Source organism: Ovis canadensis, chromosome 11 (assembly GCF_042477335.2).
Source record: "Ovis canadensis isolate MfBH-ARS-UI-01 breed Bighorn chromosome 11, ARS-UI_OviCan_v2, whole genome shotgun sequence".
NCBI classification, from domain to species: domain Eukaryota; kingdom Metazoa; phylum Chordata; class Mammalia; order Artiodactyla; family Bovidae; genus Ovis; species Ovis canadensis.
The window spans coordinates 39234728-39252344 of record NC_091255.1 but is presented as its reverse complement, the minus strand read 5'-3'; positions in this window follow the sequence as shown (position 1 = coordinate 39252344).

Genomic DNA, 17617 nt, shown 5'->3' with positions numbered 1-17617 from the left:
TCTTGTAGGTCTTCACAGAACCGTTCAACTTCAGCTTCTTCAGCATTACTGGTTAGGGCATTGAGTTGGATTACCGTGATAGTGAATGGTTTGCCTTGGAAACGAACAGAGATCATTCTGTCATTTCTGAGATTGCACCCAAGTACTGCATTTCAGACTCTTTTGTTGACTATGATGGCTACTCCATTTTTTCTCAGGGATTCTTGCCTACAGTAGTAGATATAATGGTCATCTGAGTTAAATGGAATATTATTCACCATTAAAAAGGAGACACTCTGACACGGCCACAACACTAATGAATCTGAGTGAAATAAGCCAGTCCCTGAAAGATAAGTATTGTATGGTGCCACTTATGAGGTATAATCAGTCAAATTCACAGAGACAGAAAGCAGCATGGTGGGAGACAGGGGTAGGGAGGGGGCAGAGGGAATCGGGAGCTATTTAGCATGGACAGAGTTTCAGTTTTGCAAAATGAAGAGAGTTCTGAAGTTGAGGGGTGGTCAGTGCCACTTACATGCACATTTAAAAATAGTTTAAGTTTAAATTTTATGTTCTGTGTGTTTTGTCATATTTTTTTTCAATTGAAAAAACTGGGTTCAGAAAAAAAATCATTTTGGATCAGTAAAAGCAGAAAAGGCTACAGGGCAGCATACACTTGGGTATCTTGACTTGATGTCCAGGGTCAGGGGAGGTGCAGCAGGTGAAAGGTGAGGGAGAAGCACATTCCGGGAAGGAAGAAAAGTACAAGAGAGGGCAGCATGACTGGGGGCCTGGGGAAGCCTGGGTAGCATATGGGGATGGCCTGCACGGAGGGAAGACAGGAGGAAAGAATGGGGGAAAAGGCACCCAGGGGAGAGTGTGGAAGGCTGTTCACATCAGGAGCCTGCCCCTTCCTCACTCAAGGAGAAGATTCCCACCCAGGTCCCCAAGGCCTCCAGGGCTCCCTCCATCCCTTGAGGGAGTCAGGCCTCACTTTTTCCCAAGACTGAATCGGGACATCACATAGATCAGAAACTAGGATTTGAGACCCAGTTCTATATGCAACTAGCTGTCTGAACTTAATTAACCAAGTTGTTTACCTTCTGAGACTTGAATTATTTGTCTTTACAACAGAGATTGTCATCATTGTTACATACAGGTGTTGGAAGGTTTAAGTGAAAGGACTGTGTAATACGACCCTAAGAGTCTGGTCATACCACCAGAGGCTCCCTAAAGGTTGTAGTTTGTGTTGTCTGTTGTTCCATTATTCAATGCCAGATGCATTAGTCAGGTTGATTCAAACTCCGAACAACATGAAACTCCAATCTGGTCTTGTAGGCACCACAGCACGGTCTGAGGAAATGTTATCTTCACAAGATCCCACCTTTGCCCACATAAGGGTAGCCTCCTAATTAGAAATAAATTTTCAATAAAATATAGTATATACCATATATTTAAATTATATAAAATTGTAAGTAAGTCTGAGTCATAAAGCCATCCAGAGTGTTTCTTGAGAGCTCATCCAAGTAGCATGCAGTCATGTCCCCTCCTTATTTGTCCCTGGCAAAGAAGCCAGGTCCTAGGTAACCCTGCACAGCTGAGATGACCACTGCTCCCCGTGTCCCCACTAACTCTGGCTTGGAAATGAGCTTTGCAATGAAAGGTGCAGAGCAGCGCTCTGCCTCCCTCGGCAGCAGCACGTGTCCACTGGGGACGTGATTCATGCACTCTGCCCAGGGGCCCAGTGCGTCCTCCAAGCCTGCTTCATTCCCAGGGCCACTGGTCTTCCTGACTCTCAGTATCTCCAACACTCCCTTCAGATGCAAAACACAGCTTCATCTTTGCCGGTTACAAACTTAGGTACATGACTATGGCAGCACATACAAGGATGAAAAATCACCCCTTTTCCTCCCACATCCTACCAAACCGCCCCTCCAGAGGACACCCTCAGTTGATGTCCTGTGGGTTTAGATTTTCCCAGAGACAGAAGCACCCCTGGTTCCCTTCAGAATTGTTTTGGAATTACTTTCTCGGCAAACAGAAAATTTTACATGGGCCTCCTCCCTGATTTATAAAATCTATACGTAAGGAAGAGGTCTATCAGTCTAGTCACATACAAACACTTTATCTTAAATATTTAAAACATTCTTAATGAAACTTAATTTTTACAATGAAAATAATAATGATAATAACACCAGTCATTAATTTCCTGGCTTTTCTTCACAAGATCTTTACATCTGTATTCTCTAGCCATAAGTAAAGGAAAATTGAGACGTATTCATCAGGGGAACAGTGACATTCCCAAGGAGGGTGACTTTAGAAAGCATTTAAGTATACGGTGCTGTACCAGAAGCTCTGTCACTAAAATAGAATCCAGATATGGGTTGTTACTGTCACTTCATAACTTCTGGCTTGTAGTTTTAGCACTTATCAGAGCCCAGTATTCTCTTTGACAAGGTCTTGTCATTGGGGTACACTGCCACCAAGTGGTGGTAAATGCCTTCCTCATGTTAAAATTAACCCAATCTGTGCCTGAGATTCGTTGGCCACCTCTTCAACAAACATACAAACTGAGGACTGTCTACTTCTGAATAGCAAAAAATTTAAGTCGTTATCAATGTAGTTTAAGATTATAGATATCGTTTTCAAGGTAATATCAAGCAATTTCAGAAAGAGAAAAGTGTGATAATCACTATCATTTAATTCCAACAGCCAGACAATAGTCTGAGTTCAAACTTGCCTCGGGTAGAATTCCTCAGGATTGATTTCTGAAAGACACTAAGCCCTGAACAGAACCGCACACTTTAAGTGACTTCTTTACATAGATTGAGACCATAACCATGACTGAAAAATGGCAATAGACAGGTCATCACAAAGCTGACAGTTTAAGGAAGTGGAGAAGACCACTGCTCTTGCTGCCCTCCCCATGACTGCCTTTCCTTCCCAGCAGATGCCAACTGCTGACAACTGGGCGTGCTCCCCAGAAGGAGGCAAGGATGGAGCCTCTGAGGCAAAGACAACAGGCAGACCAGACGGAGCCTGGAGGCCCCTCAGCCTACGATTCCCACAGCAGCAGCGCTGCCACCACAGGCTCTGGCAAAAGCCAGAAAACTCCATCTTGCTTCTTGGGAGTCCACCAGCGGGAGAATGTAAGCAAGGTTGTTTCAGGTAACAGGAAAGTCTCGGATCCAAAGGCCCTCCACCCACCTTCTCCCCGGTGGCCTTTTCCAGGGGCCAGAGCAGCTGGAACCCAGTGGGCACACCCCGGGTAGGAAGCACCCCAAATGAGCTCTGTCCTGCAGGAGCCCACCGAGCTCTTCACTGAGGAAGGTGGGGGTCATAACCAGGCTCCCTGACCCTGGCTCCAGGCCTCCTGGCAGAGGAGGAAGTGCCAGAGAATGTGAGTCGCTCGAGGGGCTCCAGAAGGCAGGGCTTCTGGGAGGGGACCATCTGGGATCAGACCATCCGGAGCTCGGGTCAGCTGTCCCCCATGAGCCAAACCCATCCCTGAGGACTGCTGGCCCCCGTCTCCTCACCTGTGAGGCCGGGGGCAGGGATGCCACAGCTCTGCAGAGCATCGAGGACCAAGCTCTGTGAGACCCCAGCCAGCACCCCCTGGGGACTCGTGACATTTAAGTGCTGTCTCCCTGGAGGTAGATGGGGGTCAGGGGCTCCACCTGCACAGCTTCGCTGCCTGCCGAGGGACAGGCTGTGAAGGGACCCCCTAGGGCTGGGGGCACCTCTTTGACACATGTCATCGACTTTTCCATCAAGTAGACAACCCGGAAGGGAGGACACACAGGTCGAGTGTGCCACCTAGCTCCAGGGGATACAGTCAAGTGCAGCCAGCTATGCCTGCCGGGGCCACCTTCTCTCCTCTCAGTGAGGGGACACCACACACAGGGTCGGCACCTCCACCCCCAGGTCACACCCAGACAGGCTGCCTCACTAGGGCGACCCAGTGGCCACCGCTTTCCCTGGCAACCACGTGAGGCAGGAGATGCCCTGAATTCCCTGAAGGAGGAGGAGAAGGCGTGATGGCGATGCTCGTAAGTCCTCCGGCCCACCTCCTCAACAGGTCTGGGTCGCTTCCTCTCCCCACCCATGAATCCACCTGGCCCACAACTGCTCTGCCCAGGAAATGACATGAAGGTCATGCCGCTGCAGCAGGGCCCCTGTGCCCTGAGCCATCTGCTGGCGAGAACCCCCAGAGAAGCTGATACACGGCCAGCCCGGAGCACCCAGCCTCCCTGCCAGTGTGCCAGGTGTGCGGAGAAGCCACCCTGGACCAGGGCAGCGTTGGGTCAATGCCCGTGAGGTGCTGGATAGACACAGGCTGCTAGGAGCACAGAGCAGCACAGCCATGCCCTGCCTGCCTGACCTCTTGACCCAAAAAACCAAGAGAATCAATACAACAGGTGTGTCAGGACACGAACGTGAGGGACAGGCTGTCAGGTGCCGAAGGTGGTCAAACCAACCTCTCCTCACCATCCTCCTTATTCCACTTCACACTGACAGCAAAGCGATGTCATTTATGCTGTGCCTTGGTTGCAAAGAGTTGGACACAACTGAGCAGGCAAGCTTACATGCTTGTGATTTTAAGTCACTGGGGTTTATTTCATAACCACAGCCCTGGTAGACACCCACCCCCACACACATCCCGACCATGACGACGTGGGGCTGGGGGATTAATACAAGGACCACGCTCTGCACTCAGAACCACCCCCCACTCCCCAGAGCCGGGCATCTATTCAGACAACAGAGTGAGTGCCTGAGCCTCTGCTCATCAGGATCAGTGTTCTCAGAGGCTCTCAGCCCCTCACGTCAAGGCTCCCATCCCAGCAGAGCACACAGCTCAGGGTGAAGCTAGAAATCTGCTACATACACCACTCCATCTGTGAGCAGGGGAGAAAAAGGATGCCCAAGGCTTCCTCTGGACCCAGGGGGATTCCGTTACCCCGCACCTTCAGGTCTCCTGCAGGAGAAAAGAAGCATCTCAGGCCCTTGTCCTCCCAAAACAGGCCTGGGTTTCAGGATTTGAAAGGGCGCTGCTGGCACGGTGCAGGTTGAGAGTTTTCAATAGCTTCTGGCACATCAGCCGGACACGTTGGAAGACTGCAGGCACCCTGGAGCCGATGAGGGCTGAGCACGGGGCGGCAGTGGGTCAGATAAGATCTGTCTAGCATGCATCCCACAGGCAGAGAGCCCTCTGGAGTCAGTTCCTGTCCATCTTGAGAAACATACAAGGTCCTTCACAGGAGAGTCAGGGGGACAGGTGTCCACGATCGTATCACGGACTCAACTCCACTGGGGGATGCAGGGCCTAAACACGTATTAGATTAGAGCATGCGGGCACATCCCCAGGACTTGTGAAGGTTTTATGCTTCACTGCCACCCGGGCAAGCGTCTTCATAAGGAGGTCCTCGACACACGGAGACCGAGACCCACCACCTACAGGGCCGTGGAGATGTGGAACAGAAGGCGGGACCTAGCTGGTCCTCATGCCATACAATAACGTGGGGGCTTGTCATGTTTGTAGCACTTTCAGTGACTTGTTGCCGCCCTCTACAGCTGAGAACACAGCAGTCTATAGAAACCATGACCAAAATATCAGAGATAGACTCAAAGATGGCTCTTCTGAAGTCACATCTGTGTTCTTTGCACTCCCCTGTCTCCCTGTGGTGAATGGGTTTTGTTTTTGGCCTGTTTGTTAAGGCAGAAGTCACAACCTCTTGTTTTAGAGCCAAGAGTCCTGGGAACCACCCCCTTCTCCTCCATGGGGCAGGCTTGTGATGTCAAAGTCCCACAGCCTCTGGTGGGGATTCCCCTCATTAGAATCTGACTCCTGGATGCAGAGGACACTGGTGCAGGCCTGTGCCCGTTCAGAAGCCCTTCCTTCTGCACAAGTCCCTCCGTATCCTCCTTTCTGTCTCAATCAGACACTCAGGGTTTGGTGCTAGGGACCAATGAGTGTAGACACAGAGCCCCCGTCACACGTGGAGTTCATTTCAGCCTATGCTGCTTTAATTTCCAATTCATTTCTAAGAGGGATGTTAGATAATCATAAGCAACAACTACTTGACGTAGCAGGATGTTAGGTTATTTCCTGTTGCCTCAGAATTGATAGCCAGGACCCAGAGCTGGGATCAACAAGGACTGAAGGACCATACATTCTAAGAAGCACTGAAAATAACCAGAAACCTCCTGCAGAGCTTACTAGGAAACAGCTGGTATTTCTGCTGTGTTAACCAGGTCCTTCATTCTCTGTGTTCTGACACTTTGACAGCAGTGGGCTCTTGTTGACCTTTAAGGGACTTAGCTCCTAGAGATGGTGGAATCGCTGGTCCCTGAGAAAACCATTCAAATGCCAACCAGCCAACCCAGAGGCCGCACTGGCAACTGCTTCTTCTACATTCACACTCTGGACTACTGTCCACCCGCCCTAATCACCCAGGGCTGCGTACCAGACAACTGGGACAGCCCCTGCACCCCACAATCTACTGGAATCACACAAATCAGCAAGACTACTGTCCACCTGCCCTAATCACCCAGGGCTGGGTAGCAGACAACTGGGACAGCCCCTGCACCCTACAATCTACTGGAATCACACAAATGAGCAAGACGTGAGCTGGTCTGGCCCGCCCTGCCTGTTCCTTCCTGCAGAAACCCCAGGAAAGGCTCTTGCCCACCGCACACCCACCCTTCCTCCTCTGCGTGACCTCCCCTGGCTGACCCTGGTGCCCCCCATGTGGCCCTGTCTTCTGAGCCTGTTTCTAGGGAGCTGAGAGGATAATAAACACTTGACTTCTGGACGGGCATGTCTGTGTCTGCATGTCTCAGCATGTGGGATTAAAACAAATCTAGATACCTTTAAAACCCTGGCTGTGCTCCCCAGACACCCCATACCACACTCCCTTCAGAGGAGAAGAGAGCAGAGCTGTAGCTATGGGCTGCCACCAGCCTTGTGCTGAGCAAGTCGCTTTTCCTGTCTTCCTCTCCAGAGTCCAGCGAGGGGAGAGGACCCTGATAAACTCTCACGGGAAGCGGACTGGCCCTCCTTCTCCAGTGGGAGATCTCTATCCTTAACAAACTCGTGTCTATGTGAATGGGAGAAGAGAGAACAGGGGTTCATGCAAGAGGGGATTGGCTGCCGTGGGCCTGACCAGGACCCACGAGTTTCCCATGGGCCCAGCGGACACTGGAATGCAGCTGGGCTCGAGCCATCTTTCCGGTACCCCACCAAGAGGGCTGCCTGCCAGCCGGGCAGGCCTTGCTAATGGGCCTGACGGAGAATGGACAGCGGGCCAGAGCCAGGATGCCCATGTCAGGGAATCGGGCACTGGGGAGGCCCCACAGGGTGTTCCAAAGAATTCCAGCGGCACCCCAAGAGCGTCAGCCTCTGGGCCTCTGCCAGCCACCCGGAGCTTGTAACTGCCACTCAGAGCTGACCCGAGAAGCGGCAGCAGCTGCCTGCGGAGAAAACTGGAAGTGTCCAGGTGAGGGAACGAGGGGTCACCGGGGGTGGGGTGGGCCACGGGAGGGGTTTAATGACTGGAGGCAACAACAACAACAACAGAGCTTCAGCGAGCCATTTCTTGATCTGGTTTACCCGAGTGCTTAGTGAAAATTCAGTAAACCCACTATGATTTGCCCACATTTCTATGGAGATGCTATATTCCAATTAAAAAAAAAAAAAGAATCAACCTTTGAAAGCACCCCCAGGACAACACACTTCCTCTCCAGGCCCTGGTTTTGCTGCTCCTCCCTTAACATCTCCACCTGGCATCTCCCCAACACAGGCACTGACCGTGTCCTTAATCCTTAGAGGGGGTTCCTTCTCCAACTCTGGGGAGGGACATTTCTTCACACGTGGGAAATGTTCAGCCCCCATTCGAGAGCCAAGCAGACCCACTGGAAACTTCTCTCTGTGCAGTTCTGTCCTCTCTTGTGCATGAGCCCTCTGATACGCACCCAGGGTGTCCCTGCCCTCCCCTCTCTGACTCCCCAGCCCCTGGTTGCCCACCCTGGGCTGCACCTACGCCTCAGGCACTCCTCAGGGCAGTCACGGGGCTCACCTCCTGTTTCCCCTTCATAGCCCCTGACCTCCAACTTGTAGGGACTTCCCCTGGTGGTCCAGTGGCTAAGACTCCATGCTCCCAATGCCGGGGCCCAGGCTCTACCCCTGGTCAGAGAATTAGATCTCACAAGCCACAACTAGAAAAGATCCCACATGCTGTAACTAAGACCCAGTGCAGCCCAATAAATAAAAACAGTGATCTAGTATTGTTTAGAAAAATTAGTAAAACCTTAATGTACCAGTTATCATCAGGTAAAAAGGGAAAGTAGCCCCCCCACTCCAGACTGGTGGTGGGAAGATAAATCTGTACCCCTTGTAGGCAACACAGTTACGGGTATTAGGATATTTACATACATTTTCATCCATTGGCCCCACTTCCAGGAATTTATCTACAGGAAATAATAAAGACGACATGCGAACAGCACAGTGACTATCATTATGGGACCGCAGGGCCCCCAGGGACAGCCAAGCGTGGGAGCCTAGGTCCCCAACAGCAGGCACCCGTTAAATCAGTTATGGTTCGTCGGAAGGGTGGAACGATACTTACCCACTACGGTATTACGGTAGAAAGAAAAGAAAAAGTTTACAATGAAGCATGTGAAAATGTGACTTTAAAGAGACTATTTTAAGTGATCCCATTTTATAAATTTCATGGGTATGTGTGTGTCTATATGTACACACACACTCTAGTATTGTTAAAAATATTCAAATCCAGATGGGGAATTCATGGGTGGCTATCTTTTAAAATTTTATTCTTTCTAAAAATTCTAAATTATTAACATTTAAAAAAAAAAAAAAAGCTTTTCTGAGAAAATAGAGTTGAAACACAAGTAAAACAGATAGCCAGTCGGAGTCTGTTGTTACAATGCAGGGAACCCAAAGCCGGTGCTCTGTGACAACCTGGAGGGTGAGAGGGAGACTGAAGAAGGAGGGGACATATGTATGCCTATGGCCGACCCAGGCTGATTACGGCAGAAAGCATCTCACACATACACATACACACACACACACACACAGACACACACACACACACACACACACCTTAGACTGAAGAAGGAGGGGACATATGTATGCCTATGGCCGACCCACGCTGATTATGGCAGAAAGCATCTCACACGTACACACACACACACAGACACACACACACACACACACACCTTAGACTGAAGAAGGAGGGGACATATGTATGCCTACGGCCAACCCACACTGATTATGGCAGAAAGCATCATACACACACACACACATACACACACACACACAAACCTTAGGCCAAAATTAATTCAAAATAAATGACAAAAAAAGAAAAGGCTACCTTTATTACTCTTCCCTGAGGTCTCTCTCATAGCTGCATTTTTAAATTAGAATGACAGATGTGACAGAATTCTGAATACAGAGTAAGGATCTAGTTCACCTCAGTTTGGAAGATTTTATACATGGTTTGGTCTTTTATCTGCAAACTCATAAAGAGATAAAGGACTTGATAGCAGCGTGAAAATGTGTCTCTGAAGATTTGAACTTACACTTAATGAGCAGCACAAAAATATATGCTATAGATGAGGTTATCACAGTCAGAGAAAAAAAAGAACTTTTATGACCTTGACATTTTTTTTTTTCTGTTTACATATCAGTTGAATAAGTCAGCCACTGGATAAGGTCCCCTGGTATGGAAACATCCTCAGAGCTCAGCTGACTCTAAGCCTGAGAAAAACACTCACTTCTCTGACATTTACTGTGGTCTCTACCTGCCCTGCCCCACCGTCTTGCTCATGTCTTTTGGAAGCCACTGAAGTCACATGGTCTGATCTGGTAGATGGAGCTGCTGGGCATAGGAGGAGGGTGGTATTTAGAGCGCATTTGATTGGTACAGCTTGTCTGACACACCAAAGATGTGTCAGGGGGAGCATTGGCTTAAGTCACCTGTGCTTCCCTTACCCCATGAGAGTCTGCACACATGTCCCTAGAGAACTGGGATTAACTTTATGCAGTGTAGCCTCTGCCCACAACTCGCTCACCCAGGGCCCCAGCAATGAATCCCGTCAGTCAGTTCTTCTCAGCCAGGGCTAGAAAAGGATGTGGGGACATCACTTAAGAAAGCCAGAGGATCACTGGGAATAGATTCTACAGAGCACACATTCACAAGGTGTGTCTTTCTAACCTTTGTGAGTGTCCTCTGGGCGTGCGTCTGTACTGACCGAACGCTTCCCTGGAGGCAGTCAGTTTACCTGCCTCGCGAGCAGACATTTAAGATGACCCCACATGCGCCACCAGGAACCAAAGCCACTGGAGCTGTAAGGAAAAGCCAGATCTGGTTTGGGCTTCATGCCAGGAACCCAGAACTTGGTCTAAGATCTGTTACACTACCACGTGACTTCACAGACAGCTGGAATGTGGTAAGAACAAATCAACAAGCTCCAGGTCCTAGAGGTCAGGGAGGGAACAGAAGATCTTCCCTGTACTCAACTCTTGTCATCCCAGGCCAGCTGTTTGTGCATTTCCCACAGGAAGCCTTCTTGTGAACAGTGACTTCAGATGGGCACTGCACAGACCACTGACCCATAGGCGGCTCTGGATATATTCACAAATAGAGGGGAGGGAACTTTCAGAGCTGGGCATCAGCCTACTGGACTCCATCATCCTCTGAGATGGAGCCAAACACACCCTCCAACACTTGGCTTCTGCCCCGTCAGAGCCTGTTCCCCAGGAGAGCAGACAGATACAAGCAGAGAGGTCCTGGATCCGAGAACGGCCCTTTTCCACCAACGTCAAACACGACTCCCTGCTGACCTGCCAGGAATGTGGATCCCGCTTCAAGATACACAGCCTAAGCCGGCAGCCGAAAGAGGGAATCTCCACGCAGCCTGAGTTCTGGTGTCTCCCCTGTGGATGGACAGCGTGTATACAGACTGGCAAGGAGCCCAGCCTCGGCCTCAAGCTAGAAGTTCAGGATTACTTGAGAAGTAGATGGGAGAGATAAAGCAGTACCTCCAAATATGCTTTTATTTTCCAGGGGAGATTTGCAAAGTGCAGATCCAAAGGGGGAGTCTCAGGCCACCATCCTGATGACACTCTGACCAGGACAGGTCCCGCGATGACCACACAGCCACCATGAAGAGTGCAGACAGTCCTGGCCATGCAAACCCCCCCTGCCCAGAATTAGCACAGCTAACTTCTGACTATCTGAATAGCCTCTAGGTCTGCTTGGTCCAAAGTCAGTCGGGGAGAGGGGAGGGGATGGGGTTCCTGAAAGATCACTCTACCAAAAGGAAAGAAATGTGAACTCAGAGCCCTGGTGTCATCGCTGATTGTCTCTATGCTTCAGAAATTTGTCTTTCCAGCTTCACCTCCATTTTCACAGCCTTGGTGAACCAGCTTTGAGCTGAGGTCCCACGCAGACTGTACTGTTAGAGTTCACAAGGGGCTCATACTGCTACTGCTAAGTCGCTTCAGTCGTGTCCGACTCTGTGCGACCCCATAGGCGGCAGCCCACCAGGCTCCCCCATCCCTGGGATTCTCCAGGCAAGAACACTGGAGTGGGTTGCCATTTCCTTCTCCAATGCATGAGAGTGAAAAGTGAAAGTGAAGTTGCGTCCGACTCTTCGTGACCCCATGGACTGCAGCCAACCAGGCTCCTCCATCCATGGGATTTTCCAGGCAAGAGTGCTAGAGTGGGGTGCCATCGCCTTCTCTGCAAGGGGCTCATAGCAGTATAGTTAAAATAGGACCCATTGTGGTGACCTGACAAACAAGGGATGAAGTCACAGTTGCCACATCGCCCTAGTGGGCATCCTCTTTTTCCTTAAGGTGATATCCTGTTTTTCCCTGCTGGTGCCAGTTTCTCAAGACTACATGACCACCTGACCGTGAGACCCCTTCGACTACGTGACCACAAGACTGCAGCTATGGGGTAAAGATAAACTAAGGCCCCCTCTCTTCAGGGCACAATTTCCCATCAATTGGCTATAAGAAGGGTTGGTTGTAAAGGGAGGGCACTCATTTTTCTCCAAAGCCAGTCACTTTCTTTCTTTCTTCCTATAATAAATCTTTCTCTGCCTGACTGCCCAGCTTGCTCTCTTTTTCTCTGCACTTGCCTTACATGTAACAGTCTGTGATTTCTCCTGCCCCAAATATCCCCACATCCCCATTCCCAGCAGGGTGGTCGGGCAGAAGGGCACTGGTTCTCAATCTGGCAAGAGGCCCCTCGTGGATGGCATGACCAGGCCCCATGTGATGGTTAGGGGGAAACACAGGGAGGGGGTAGAAAGCATCTTCTGCTCTCTCCCCAGAGCGCTGTGCTCCTTTCTCCTCCCTCAACTAGAATCTCTGCCCAGAAGAGGGCTAAGAGGAGCGAGGACAAACGTAGTCTTGGGCGCTCGTGGCTCACCGTCATCTCAGACCTCCCCTGACGGTCCAACAAGGCTCTTTCCCTGGGCTCCAGTGGAGTCTCTGGCTCACTATTTCAAGAAACAAATTTTACGAATTCTCATTCCTGGGCTTTCCCGTGTTAGGAGTTACAAATCCAAAGTGCCCTACCATTTCCTTTGTAAATTAAGCAACATAAATAGCATGCCGACTCGGGGAAAGAAAATGCACGTCTGTATTAGTCAGAAGGAAAGGTATCAAGTTTACAAAAGGAGAGGACGCTAGACAAAACAGTGTCCAGTGAAGTTTAAGATCACAATGCAATGGCTAGTTTTACTTTAATCACCAAAAAAAAAAAATCTGACATTAGAAAATGTAGAAGACCTCAATAGACTCAGAACCAAGGACATCTTGATTGAAAGTCTTTAAAATTTATCTCCAAGAAGACTAAGCCCAGAAAGTGTTATAGGTGGATATTTTAGAACTTTCACAGAAGAAAAAAAAGAACTGTCTAATCCACACCAGAGAATGGAGAAAGAAATGAGAACTCACTTAGTGATTTAATTACAAAGAAGAGAAGTGAAAAGGAAAAACAGCAACTGTGCAGCTGAGTAACCAGCAAACACACCTCAAACAAGAGATGCAATTTCACACCACCAGCTATGCTGTGTACCCGTCACATGATGTGCCCACGAGAAGGGCGCAGAAAAACCCGTAAACCCACTCAAATCATGAGAATACCAGACAAACCCTCATTGGGAGAGACTGTATAGGATATTCAGCCTGTACTGTCCAGGAACTGTCAAGGTCATTAAGCACTAGGAATGACAAACCAAAGTGATCAGAGACCATAGGAACCTGACAACTGAATGCAACATGGTACCCTGCATTGGCTCCTATGATAGAAAGAACTTGAATAGAAAAAAGGAGTTGAAATCAAAAGAAAGTCTGGAGATTAGTGAATAGTAATGCTTCTGAGTTTTGACCGATTTGCCATAGTAATGCCAGATACTGCATGAGGGGCACACAGGAACTCTGTTATACAAACCTGAAATTCCCAGATTAAAAGTGCAAATAAAAAGCCACAGAGGAAAACGTTTTATGACAATATGGGTAGACAGGAGAGATTTAGAGCAAAGACATTTTCTGCAGGCTGTGACTTAGCTGGTCATGAGATGGGAGGTGTGTCTCTGCTCTGAGAAACTCTGACCCATGACTTAAAATGTGGAAATGGGGGAGTGATGCTCTAGACACCTAGAGAGGGCAAGAGGGTGTCAGCAGTCCAAGGGTCCCCCTGTTAAAAGATGAAAACTTGGGGAACTCGGATGCAAATCAGGCTCCAATTTAGGAACCAAACACCCAACCACCTCTCTAGAGGGTTTTCTTTTTTCTTCCTTCACAGATTTTCATCAAGACACAGCCCAAACAGCTTGCTCTATGAAAGAACAGGATTTCTGGCACTCTCCTATCAAAACTGACATCTTACTTGGCCCAAGACCAAGGACTGCGATGCTCTAGCCCCTCTACTATCCCCCAAACGCTCCTCATACTATTCCCCAGGTATCATGAGCCTGGGGCTTCCTCACACACACCTGATGCCAGAAGCCCTTTCGCTTAACCCACTTTCTCCTCTCTGCCAGTCATCTGACCCCTTTTATTATAACCAGTGCTTTTTCTTTTTTTCACCACGTCTTCAGGTGTCAGGAATTACCTAGCTGCTCAATTCCTGCCCGAAACTCACATTTTGACTCAGCACAGATATTTAGCCATCAGGAAAAAAAGAAGCCTTCTTAGAAGGCTTAGAAACGAGCAAAAAAGTTTCATGAATGTCTTTTCCATTAAACGCTAAGTACACCCTTCCAGGAGCTTCCCAGATGGCTCAGTGGTAAAGAATCCACCTGCCAATTCAGGAGATGTGGCTTTCATCCCTGGGCCGGGAAGATCTCCTGGAGAAGGAAATGGCAACCCACTCCAGTATTCTTGCCTGGAGAATCCCAGGGACAGAGGAGCCTGGTGGGCTACAGTCCATGGGGTCACAAAGAGACACAAACTGAGTGGGCACACAGCCTTCCGGGAGACTGGATTCCACAAGAATCTCTGATCTATGTCACCACTCTGTAAGCTGAGGAGAGTAATGTGGAGGACTCTTGAACTTAGAAATGCAAATTAATTTTGCCTGCTAAAGATACACTGGATCGGGATTTCCTTGGTGGTCCAGTGGTTAAGACTTGGCCTTCCAGTTCAGGAGGTACCAGTTTGATCCCTGGTCGGGGAACTAAGATCTCACATTCCTCTTGGCCAGAAAACCAAGCATAAAGCTGAAGCAAAATTGTAATAAATTCAATAAAGACTTTAAAAATGGTCCTCAAAAAAAATCTTACAAAAAATTTTTTAAAGTGATGTACTTGATTAATTGCCCTGTGGATAATGACCAGTTTTGTATCTATTAGAAAACTTTAGTATTTCTGATTGCCTACTTACACATAATGTTCTTTGACTTCTCCCTGAACTGATTTTTTCCCTCTTACTAGATACTTCACTAATTAACAAGTTACATAAAAATGGACAGCTATTTATGTTTGTGTTAGTTGTGAATTTTTCCCTTTTAAGAAAAAAAAATTTTTTTAACACAGCTTATTATCCTTAGACCAATAATTAGAAGCAGTACATAACCTGAGTATTTGAAGCAACGCAACCTTACTATAAATGACTCAGGTGTACAGTTTGGGGAAATCATATACACTAAAGAGCCAATTTCAGATTTTCACATCAAAAAGCAGGCAAAACCATCAAACATCGAGGGGCCACATAAATTTTTGCAACAAGTGCCTTAAAACAGGAGTGGACCAAAATCCAGAGAGACCTTGCAGCGCTCCTGCCCTATGCAACGCCTCTGAAGGCATTAGAAGGCCCTGAGGCCTGGTCAGGAGACCTCAGTGCTATCTGATATAGAATTTCCAGCCACAGAGAAAGGAGGCCCTTGGGTAACTGTAATCTGAATAGAGAGAACCAGCATTCATCTGCTCCACTGTCCTTTGGGAAGGAAAAGGAGTAGATTCCATGCTACTGGTGAATTTACAGATTCTGAAGGGCTGGAATCTTTTCAGCCTGACTTTGGGTCAGAAGCCCCAACCCCACCTTGCTTTGTTCTCTGACCATATATACGTATATAAAACACTCTGGACCGTCTTTCCATCCAGTTTTTTTTTAAGGGGTAACGAAAAATCTTCACTGTGCCTGGAAGGTGTAGGTTTCAGATGAAGCTGCTCGCTGTATTAACAGAACCCTTCAGGATCCTTTGCCAGGAAGGTCCCCGCAGTGAACAGTACCCATCCCTCCCCTCCAAACCCACAAGCCATTTCCCTATCTTCTCTCTCATTAAACAGTCCCCCACTAACTCTAAACGTTTCAGAGATTATTCAATATTCAACAGTACTTGGAGATGTAATTTACATTCACTTGCAAAAAGCTTAAGTGCCAGTTAGACCTTTTTATTGTTTGAGAAAATGCTCATAAATGTTATGCAATGTCCCTTTGGGATCTGTGCCTTTCCCCCCCAGTTGTTTGTTTGTTTCAGGAAGGTTACACGGGTTTTCTTAGAGGGTCCACACAGCCTGGCTCTCTGTTCACTCCACATGGCCCCCAGGTCACTTCACAAACTCCCAGTTGAAGCCCAGTGCTGCCCCAGAAAGAGCAGGATGGTGGAGGCAGGGGGATATTTTTCTATGCAGTGTTCTCTTTAATCCCTGGGGAAGCATCCAGACTATGAAGTGGCTGTCACATGCCCTGGAGACTCTGTCCTAGTTTTTGGCAGTTTCGTGTAAAAACAGAGAAGCAGCACAGTGTAGTGAAGATCACAGGTTCTGTGGCATGGATTTAACAGCCCTGTGATGCACCCTAACCTGTGATTCCAAACCTCTTTGAGCCTCAGCTTCCTCATCTGTTAAATGGGGCTAGTATCAACCTTATCAGACTTTCTCAGAATCGACTTAATTTGGCTCAGATGGTAAAGAATCTGCCTGCAATGCAGGAGACCTGGGTTCGATCCCTGGGTCTCAAAGATCCCCTCAAAAAGGGAATGGTTACACACTCCAGAATTTTTGCCTGGAGGATTCTACAGAGGAGCCTGGAGGGCCACGGTCCACGGGATCACAGTCAGACAAGGCTTTAGGACTAATACACGTAAAGCTCTAAATCAGTGCAGGACACTTAACTCTTTAAGACCTAAAAACTCTTACACAAACTGTCACACTGCCTAACTTTTCCATTTGAGTTGATTCGCTTTTTCTAGAGACAGGCCAATGTATCGAGGCAACATCAAGCTCTTGCAACGTAGCAAGGCAACATCCAACATCAAAACGAGCATGGAGCTCATCTCTAAGACACAGAAACCACTTCCTGGTTGAGTGAGAAAAATCAGTGGTGTAGCTAAGACAATACCCCAGCAAGGCTTATACTTTTCAGTCATTTGCAGCAGAAACTTGATAAGAACTTATTACAAGACAGCAAACTGGAGCCCCAGACTGACTCAGATACTTCAAGTGGCCCATTACGCCTCTAAAGATTTTTGAAGATTCTTTTTTCCATTACTGCAAATCTTTTGACTGCTTGATACTTTAGTCAATGCTATGCCCACATCTGGCAAATGACTCTTCCCCCTTCTTCGTGTTCCTGTTTCAGGGACTCAGGGGTCTTCCTGGTACCGGGCAGGCCAGCTCTGAACCCCATGCCACACGCAAAGCTGTCGCTCCATCAGCCGCTCCGCTCCCTCCCGACTCCTGCTCGTGTCTGCTCTCTGGCCAGTTTCTTCACGCACACCTGTCTCCAGGAGGCTTTCTGTGAGGTCCTCAGTCTCCCACCTGTCCCTTTCCTCTCTCGCCATCATTTTGTCCTCCACCTTTAACTCAAGCCAACACACACAGCACTCCTAGCAAGGGCAACAAGCGAAAAAACAACAATCCCCCAAACTTGTATTTCCTTTTCTCTTCTCACAACACTTGTGACAGCAAATGCATGGGGATTTTCCCCAACCAAACCCACCCCCCAACCCAAGTCTCCAGACACCAATTGTTGATCGTTAATTCAACTCTGACCCTAACTCAGCACAGACCCCACAGGTTAAGGGCCCGGTCCCCTGAGACTGCTCCGATTTCAGAGGTTAGATGCAAGGCCCAGGCTGGCAACTGTACTTAGATGGGGACT